The sequence below is a fragment of the Panthera uncia genome, chromosome B1 (assembly GCF_023721935.1).
Source record: "Panthera uncia isolate 11264 chromosome B1, Puncia_PCG_1.0, whole genome shotgun sequence".
NCBI lineage: Eukaryota > Metazoa > Chordata > Mammalia > Carnivora > Felidae > Panthera > Panthera uncia.
Window position 1 is genome coordinate 59,031,447 of NC_064811.1, and position 9,486 is coordinate 59,040,932.

Sequence of the window (9,486 nt, forward strand, 5' to 3'; positions counted from 1 at the left end):
TCATGAATAAGGGAGAAAGAAGGGATGGCAACTTGCCTCCATTTTTTTTTTTTTTTTTTTTTTTTTTTTTTATCTCAGAGCCAAGCAATTTAGCTGTCGTTTCTACAATTGCCTGGAATGTTAAATAGCTTGTTCTCTAGATTGCGATTTACAATACAAGTGAAGAATAAGGAAAACCAGCAACCTATACATTTTACTCTCTTTATCATTTAGAAATAACTTGAAGTGAATGTGAACCACATCTTAGATTACAGTTCCCCACCCAAAACAAGCTCTGGTATTCTTCTCCCACGGAATGTGATAGAAGTGAAAAGAAAAACTTAGTTATTCAATTCTGCTCTGAGACAGTACACTCACAAATTAATAGCTACACTCTAGGCTAGCCATGTGAAAGTCTAAAAAATATATATATATTTCTTTCCCCTTCCACCCTCCACTACTACGCCAAGGATTCTGAGAGTTTCTTTTTGATTATGATTCCCTTTTTTTTTTAAGATTTTATTTTTAAGCAATCTCTACACCCACTGTGGGGCTCAAACCCATGACCTTGAGATCAAAAGTCACTTGCTCAACTGACTGAGCCAGCCTCAGTCACCCCTGATTTTCTCAAACATAAAAATTCCACAATAAAAGTAGCTACTGTTCATTGACTGTTTACCATATGCCAGGAACTATTTTAAGTATTTTTACATATATTTAACTAATTTAATTCCCAAAACCAGCCTGGGAGAGGAGTACCATTATCTCCATGTTACAGAGGAGAAAGCTGAGGTACAGAGGATTCAAGCAATTTTTTGGATGCTGCAATCCAAAGCTGGGGTTTGGATGCAGGTGGTCTGGCTTCCCGTTCTGCCACCCAAAGCCTTCTCAGGATGATACCCCCTCTGAGGAGAGATAACACAGCAGCAGCCTTGAATCAGAAGGCAAGACACATTAATGTCTTGAAAAGATTCAGCTGCTTTATTTTGCTTTAAGAGGAGAAGGATAATTCCATATCATTCTTTTTCTGGATTTCACTTGCTTTCCATTTCTTTATCATCACATACATTTTTGAATACCTTTTATGTACTGGGCATGATTCAGAGGTTGAAGGATCTGTGAGATAAAAAAGAGGTATAAATACAAACTTTACATTTCCTGGTGATTGATGAACATGCTCTTCCCCTCTGACGAGATCTCAAAGACCAAAAAGACAAAACAAAAACAAGCTGGCAGTAAAATCTATTTGTTGTCATAAAGGCTTGGAAATAATGGCCCCATTATTATCTATCTTGACCTGGAACTAAGCACAGAAAGGTTGAAAGTAAACAGTTACAGACAGCAAAGTTTACTCCTATATTTTAATTTTTTTATATTACTTTGTTTTTGCCTCAAATTTTTAATTTAAATTTTAGTTAACAAATAGTGTAATAGGAGTAGAATTTAATGATTCATCACTTACATGTAACACCCACTGCTCCTCACAAGTGCCCTGCTTAATACCCATCACCCATTTAGTCCATCACCCCCCCCCCACCTCCCCTCCAGCAACCCTCAGTTTGTTCTCTATACTTAAGAGTTTCTTATGGTTGGGACACCTCGGTGGCTCATTCAGTTACGCATCCAACTCTTGATTTCGGCTCAGATCATGATCCCACAGTTCGTGAGATCGAGCCCCATGTTGGGCTCTGCACTGACAGTGTGGAGCCTGATTAAGATTCTCATTCTCTCTAAATAAATAAATAAATAAATAAACATTAAAAAAAAAAAAAACACTAGCCAAAAAGAGTCTCTTCTAGTTTTATTTTTCCTCTCTTTTCTTGACTTCGATATTTGTAAAAAGAAGTTTCATGTAACAACAGTGTTTACTGTTTAAATAATTTTTAGCCCTTTTCTTAACCTTAGCATTTTTTCCAAAAATGTATATGCTACATCAATATAATATAATGGAAGGCATTCAGTTTTCACAGTTTATTTCTTTTTCTTTTTCTTTTTTTTTTTTTTAACATTTATTTATTTTTGAGACAGAGAGAGACAGAGCATGAACGGGGGAGGGGCAGAGAGAGAGGGAGACAGAATTGGAAGCAGGCTCCAGGCTCTGAGCCGTCAGCCCAGAGCCCGACGCGGGGCTCGAACTCACAGACCGTGAGATCGTGACCTGAGCTGAAGTTGGACGCTCAACCGACTGAGCCACCCAGGCGCCCCTGTTTCTTTTTCTAACCATGTCTTTAAATCATTGTTTCTTTCACAAGGCTTTGCTTCTATTTCAATGAAAGAAAATAATGAAGAGATGCTCAATTTTTCCAGATGTAACAGATTATGGCTCCATAAATAAACATTAAACATATATAAAAATAAATTCAATAAGCAAATTAACCACTATTTCATCAATTATACATTTAAATTTATTACAAAGAGACACCTTAATACAATAAAAGGTAAATGATCCAAATCTGGCAGCAATGGAGAACTTCTCACAGGAAGGGCAAATAGAATCTCATGGCTCTGACTCTTACATTAATATACGTCTGTTCCAGAATTTTCTCCCTGATTACTACAACCATCATCACACTGGCTCTAGGAGCTCTTTATCTGCTTCTAGCATCTGGCATAAGCATTGGCACCTGCTTTGCACTTCACAAGCCCTAGCAGAGCTAAGACACAACTTCAAAATCTAGACAAGAATTAGTTAACGCTGGGAAGCTGCAATTGTGAACCAACTGAAAACATTTTAAAAGGTAAAGTCATGATGAACAATTCACTTTGTATAAAATCGTACCTGAGGTGTATGCAGTGGAAAATTCAAAGCATTAAACTCTTCTACTGTTACATGAAAGAATAAAAATGAAATAAGCCAACTCAAGAAGCTAGTAAAACAATTATAAACTTCAGTTTCTGTAAGCAGGATGGTGGGCTGGGCACTTTGAAGGAACTTCTTAATAAGATATAATTAGATGAAGCATAAATTCCTGCAAACACTTGTTAATGCATTGTTAGCCTGGCTAGAAATTGAGAAAGTCTACCAAAGATAACATCGAAATCAAAAACTAAAACAAACAGGGGCGCCTGGGTGGCTCAGTCGGTTAAGCGCCTGACTTTGACTCGGGTCATGATCTCAAGTCGTGAGTTCAAGCCTGCGTTTGGCTGTGTGCTGACAGCTTCGAGCCTGGAGCCTGCTTCAGGTTCAGTGTCTCCCTCTCTCTCTTCCCCCGCCACCTGCCCCCGCTCTCTCTTGCTCTCTCTCTCTCTCTCAAAAATAAATAAACGTTAAAAAAATAAATAAATAAACAAAAACAAACAAAATACAAGGGAGGATAAAGTGAACTAAGACCATAGCAGGAAGCTTATAGGGAAATACAGACAGCAAAAGTTGGTTTGCCCAGAGAAGAGCTCATATTAGTCTGCTGTCAGAGAGGTTCCTGCAAGATGGGGAAGTTAATCTTCACAGAGGACTATTATCTTCCCAGGAAGTGAGCACTTAACTGATTTCCAGGCTGAATCTAGTGCAAATCTTCTCTACAGGCAAGCATCACCAATTTAGGCCTCTTAATTCTCATATATTATGTTCAGTAAATTTAGAACTCATGATAAACACACATAACTCACGCATGCATGCACAAACACAAGGCAATTGGTCATCATGATTGAGAGAAAGTCAAAGCAATAAACAAGGAATTTTGATATTGACATTGCTTGGCACAGAATATAAAACGATTATGTACAAATGTTAAAAAGAAATAACAAAAAAATTGAAAAACTGAGCAAGTTACAGTTTATAATAGAATATAGTCAGGTGTCGCCTGGGTGGATCAGTTGGTTAAGCGCCCAACTTTTGATTTTGGCTCAGGTCATGATCTCACAGTTCATGAATTCAAGCCTTGCATCGGGCTCCAGGCTGACATTGTGGAGCCTGCTTGGGATTCTCTATCTCTCTTTCCCTTTCTCTTTGCCCTTCCCCTGCTCATGATTTCTCTCTCTCTCAAAAGAAGGGAAAGAAGGAAAGAAAGAAAGAAAGAAAGAAAGAAAGAAAGAAAGAAAGAAGAAGGAAGGAAGGAAAGAAATAAAGAAGGAAAGAAAGAAGGAAGAAAGAAAGAAAAAGAAAGAGGAAGGAAAGAAAGAAAGAGGAAAGAAAGAAAGAAAGAAAGAAAGAAAGAAAGAAAGAAAGAAAGAAAAAGTCCTCCAAAAACTGTGAAGCATAATAAGACCATAAAACAAGACGTGGATAGAAATACACATGGCACATGTTTGAGTGGAAAGAATTAATGCTGTAGAAAGGCTGTCTTTCCCTAGACTGAAGGCAATTCAAATCACACTCCCAGTTGTCTTAACCCAATAAACTTATTCTAAGTCTCCTCGGAAGGAAAACAAAAAATGAAAATAACCAAGAAGAATGAAAAATACAGTAATAGGGAAGGACTTATCCTTTCATATGGTGAAATATACCCGTAACACATTGAATAATAACAATCTGGAACTAGCACAGCAATAGATCAATAAAACAGAAATAAAGGATCCAGAAACAGATCCTACTAACACACAAGAACTTTACTCCAGTGCTTTGTAAATATTCATCATGGGTTTATCTTCAGTGGGAGCTGTTTTCCCTCAGAGTCTTTAGAGTTTCTCAAGTGTAGATGGTAGAACTGAGATTTAAATTAAGGCCCTTTAACGCTAAAGTCCAAGTGATCAACCACCATACAACATAGCCCACCAGTAGATCTATGAGACTAGCTAGGAATATTTTAGAAAAGAAAAGTAATTAACAAAGATTGGTCTACCAGATATTAAAATACATTACATAGTATGATGGGGTGCCTAGGTGACTCAGTCAGTTAAGCATGTGATTCTTGATATCAGCTCGGGTCATGATCTTCCATTTTGTGGGTTTGAGCCCTGTGTTGGGCTCTGCCCAGACAGTGCGAAGCCTGCTAGGGATTGTGTCTCCCTCTCTCTCTGCTCCTTCCCTGCTTGTGCTTTCTCTCTCTCTCTCTCTCTCTCTCTCTCTCTCTCTCTGTCTCTCTGTCTTTCTCTCTCTCCCCTTCAAAATAAATAAGCTTAAAAACATACATTACATAACTACGATAAGTAAAATAATGTCATCTGTAGTTAGAATGCCTAAAACAGAACTCAACTTGCTTTAAGTACTCAGTATTTTTTGAAGGGATGAATTTACAAGACTCTCCATCTAGAATTCATTTATCCCCAGGGACCTGAACTAGCATGTGTCAAACATTTTAATATGATCAGAATTCAGTTAGGATGATTGTTAAAAATGCAGATCTCTTCCTCTCGCCCCTCCTTCCCACTCTCAGAAGGCTCATTCTGAAAGACGGAGATGAGAAATTTTAATTTTCAGCAAGCTCTGCATGATTTCTTATATGAATGGTCCCAGAAACACACCCTAAAATATGTCACTCTAGAGGTGGAGAATGGGTAATCCAGAGAAAGTGTGTATCTGGCTGACTTAGGAGTTTCATTTCCCATTGTAAATACATGTGTTGGCATTATGGTTTGTAGTATGATCTCTTATATGTTTGTATGAGTATATTCAAGTAACTGATCAACTTTTAGGGATCCAACAAAACTAAATTTCCAGATCCAGCACTTAGACTGTGAGTCTTTTTTGTAGATGGCTAGCTTAGCTTATTCTGATAACACCTCTAAATACTTCTTTCAACCTTCAATGGATAGTGGGGTGGGTACTCCATCTGTTTTACTCCCTTTTCCCCTTGTCTTATAGTAGGATTTGGGTAACAAAATCCATTAATCACTTCCTCCTGCTGTCTACACTGCTTTAAATTTAAGGGTGCATTGCCCCCTCTGTCAGCTGCTTCTTTTCATTTATAAATAACTAGTTTCAGAAAAAGCAGTAAACCATCTTTTTTACCCCTCTCTACTGTTTGAACTTTCCCGTTCTAGATTAGAAATTGTAAAGATTGAGAAATGATGATATCATTTCTCCTACTGCCCTACTAACCAAAGACACATACCTCTTATCTTGCAGAAAAGGACATGATTATCTAAAGGACGTGGTCTAGCTCTTACTCAGTACCCTTTATGCTAACTCATTCTCACTTTCCTGCTTTCCACATGAAAAATGTATTACATTGTATTTATAGTAGATTTTGACCCACGAATGAATCATGAAACCATTTAGGGATCTTGACCAACATTTTTTTTCTTCAAATGTAATAAAATAGATGAGAATAGAAAATATATGGCACTGCTTGTAACTAGGATAAATTTTTGTTTCAATTACACATGCGTGAATGTATTTGAGGTTGGGACAAGACATGCATTTCTTCTTTTGAGTCACTGTTAGAAAATGTGTGAAAAATTCTGATTCGGTCAGGTTAGATAAATTTTATGAACTGCAACAGTCTTTTTTTCCTTGTCCTCTGACAAGGCCTATTTCTGTTGGTGGCTGATAACTTTGTCTTGCTAAGTCATGGTAACTGGATCATCTCCATACAAAGCCCATGCCTTCTTTAAGCAGCTATCCCGTCAAATTCTAGGAACTCTTAGTCCTTTGAGATTTCCCTCCTCTTCTGTTTTCCAAGATGATTAAGTTTGAGTGAACTTGGATGTTGTCCTGGCATTCTAAGGAGGATGGTTGATCTGCCTTATATGTTCTCTGTCCTCGCTAACAACGTCTGGGGATTCATTGATCTTGATGAGTCCCTTTTGGGGAGGAAAGGGCTGACACTTTCTCTTGAAAGTTGTGACACCCTCCGTAATCCATTCTCATAGTCAGCAAAGCTTGACTTTTGTAAATCAGAAGTCTTTCACATTCTTGTTTGTGCTATTTGCTTATAAAATTTATTTATAAATGTGTTCTTCCAGGGGCACCTGAGTGGCTCAGTCAGTTAAGCGTCTGACTTCGGCTCACGGGTCATGATCTCACGGGTCATGAGTTTGAGCCCCGCGTCGGGCTCTGGGCTGACAGCTCAGAGCCTGGAGCCCGCTTCAGATTCTGTGTCTCCCTCTGTCTGCCCCTCTGCTGCCTGCACTCTGTCTCTCGCCTTGCCTCAAAAATAAATAAACATTTTAAAAAAATTAAAAAAAAAAGAAATGTGTTCTTCTAGGCCTTCACTGACCAGCTTTTACAACAATGTGTAACTTCATGTGACACATTACCATTGTCATAAAATTGATACTATACAGTGGCCACTAGTCACATACAACTATTGGCTTTTGAAATGTGGTTAGCGTGATACAGGAACTGAATTTTACATCTTATTTAGTTTTAATTAATTGGAATTCAAGTAGCCACGTGTGGTTAGTGTCTCCTAGATTAGATAGCACAGTTCTGGGCTATATCTGTGCCTTCCCCAGTGGCAGCTTATTGAAAAAAAAAAAAAAATCTTTGCTGGAAGTCATCATGGGGTAAGCGTAACGCATACAAGAAAAGGAGAAGAAAAGCAACTTTTAAATATCGCTCTGTATAATCCTGCCTCATTTACTTAGATTTTTTATAAGTGTTATTGGGGCATAATTTACATGTGATAAAAATGAACCCATTTTAAGTGTAGAGTCCAGTGGACTTTGACAAATGTCTCCAGTCATGTAACCACCACTACAATGTAGATAAAGACGATTTAAATACCCCCAAATTCTCCTGCCCCTACTCCCTGCCCCTGTCAAACACTGATTTGCTTTCTGTCATTACTCCTTTGCCCTTTTCAGAATTTCATATAAGTACAGTCCAACATACAATCTTCTGTGCATGGTTTCTTTCAACCAGCAAAGGATTTGAAATTTGTTCAGCTATTGCTTGTGTAAGAGCCTGTTCCTTTTTATTGCTAAGATGCATTCCATTGTATTGGTATAACACATTTTGTTTACCCATTCAGAAGTTGATTTTGGTTATATTTGTTTTGGAGCCGCTTTTTTTTTTCTTCTCAAATTTTTATTTAAATTCTAGTTAGTTAACATACAGTGCAGTATTGGTTTTAGGAGTAGAATTCAGTGATTCATCACTTACATACAACACCCAGTGCTCATCAAAACAAGTGCCCTCCTTAATGCTCATCACCCATTTAGCCCATTCCCCACCCACCTCCCTTCATCAACCCTCAGTTTGTTCTCAATTGTTAAGAGTCTCTTATGGTTTGTTTCCCTCTCTCTCTCTCTCTTTTTTTCCTTTTTCCTTTTCTTTTTCTTTCTTTTGGAATTTATCAATAACCAAACTCTAGAAAGAGCCCAAATGTCCATTGACTGACAAATGGATAAAGGAGATGTGGTATATATACAATGGAATATTACTTGGCAATCAAAAAGAATGAAATCTTGCCATTTGCAACAATGTGGATGGAGCTAGAGGGTATAATGCTAAGCAAAATAAATCAGTCAGAGAAAGACAAATACTATATGATTTCACCCATATGGGAATTTAAGAAACAAAACAGATGAACATAGAGGAGGGGATCTACTCTTTTGAAAAGCTGATAATATGAATAAAGTATATGCTTTTTTTTTTTTTAACCTATGTTTTCATTTCTTTGGAAAACACCTAGAACTGGGAATGTCTAGTCTTATGGCAAGTGTATGTTTATATAGAAATTACCAAACTCTTTTTCAAACTGACTATATCATTTTGCATTCCCACACCAATATATGAGGGTTATAATTGGTTCACAGCCTTTCCATCCATTGGCATTGTTGCTCTGTAGGATTTTGGACATTTTTGTGGGTGGGTAGTGGTACCTGTCACACTTTTAATTTTCATTTCCCAGATGACTAATGATGTTGAACATCTTTTTATATTCTTTTATGTCATTCATATATCTTTTTTAGAGAAATGGTTGTTCAAAATATTTTAAAATCTGGTTATCCTCTTCTTACTCATGTATGAGAATTATTTATTAGGGGCACCTGGGTGGTTCAGTTGAACCTCTGATTTCCACTCAGGTCGTGATCTCACAGTCCGTGAGTTCAAGCCCTGCGTCAGGCTCTGTGCTGACAGCTCAGAGCCTGGAGCCTCCTTTTGATTCTGTGCCTCCCTTTCTCTCTGACCCTCTTCTTCCCACACTCTGCCTCTCTCTCTCTCTCTCATATAAATAAAGGTTAAAAAAAAGAATTATTTATTAGATAGGACTTTGTCAATATTTTCTCCCAATCTGTTTTTGCCTTTTTAATTTCTTAACATCTCTCAAAACTATGAGGAATTTTTTTGTTTGTGGGATTTTTTGTTTGTTTTGTTCTGTTTTTCAGTTTTTTGTTTTTTGCTCTAAGAAATCTTTGCCTACCCAAATTTACAGAGATTTTCTCTCATAATTTCTTCTGGGCTTATAGTTTTAGTTCTTGACTTAGTGGTCAATTTTGAGCAAATAAAAACTTGTTTTTAATCAGAACTCTGTCACTTTAATGTTTATTCCAAACTGTAGATCAACATAGAACCTGTCTCAGAGAGATGTCATGAGCCTGGAGCACAATAACTACCGAATAGCCATGGAGATATATATGTATACATATATATATATATATATATATATATATATATATATA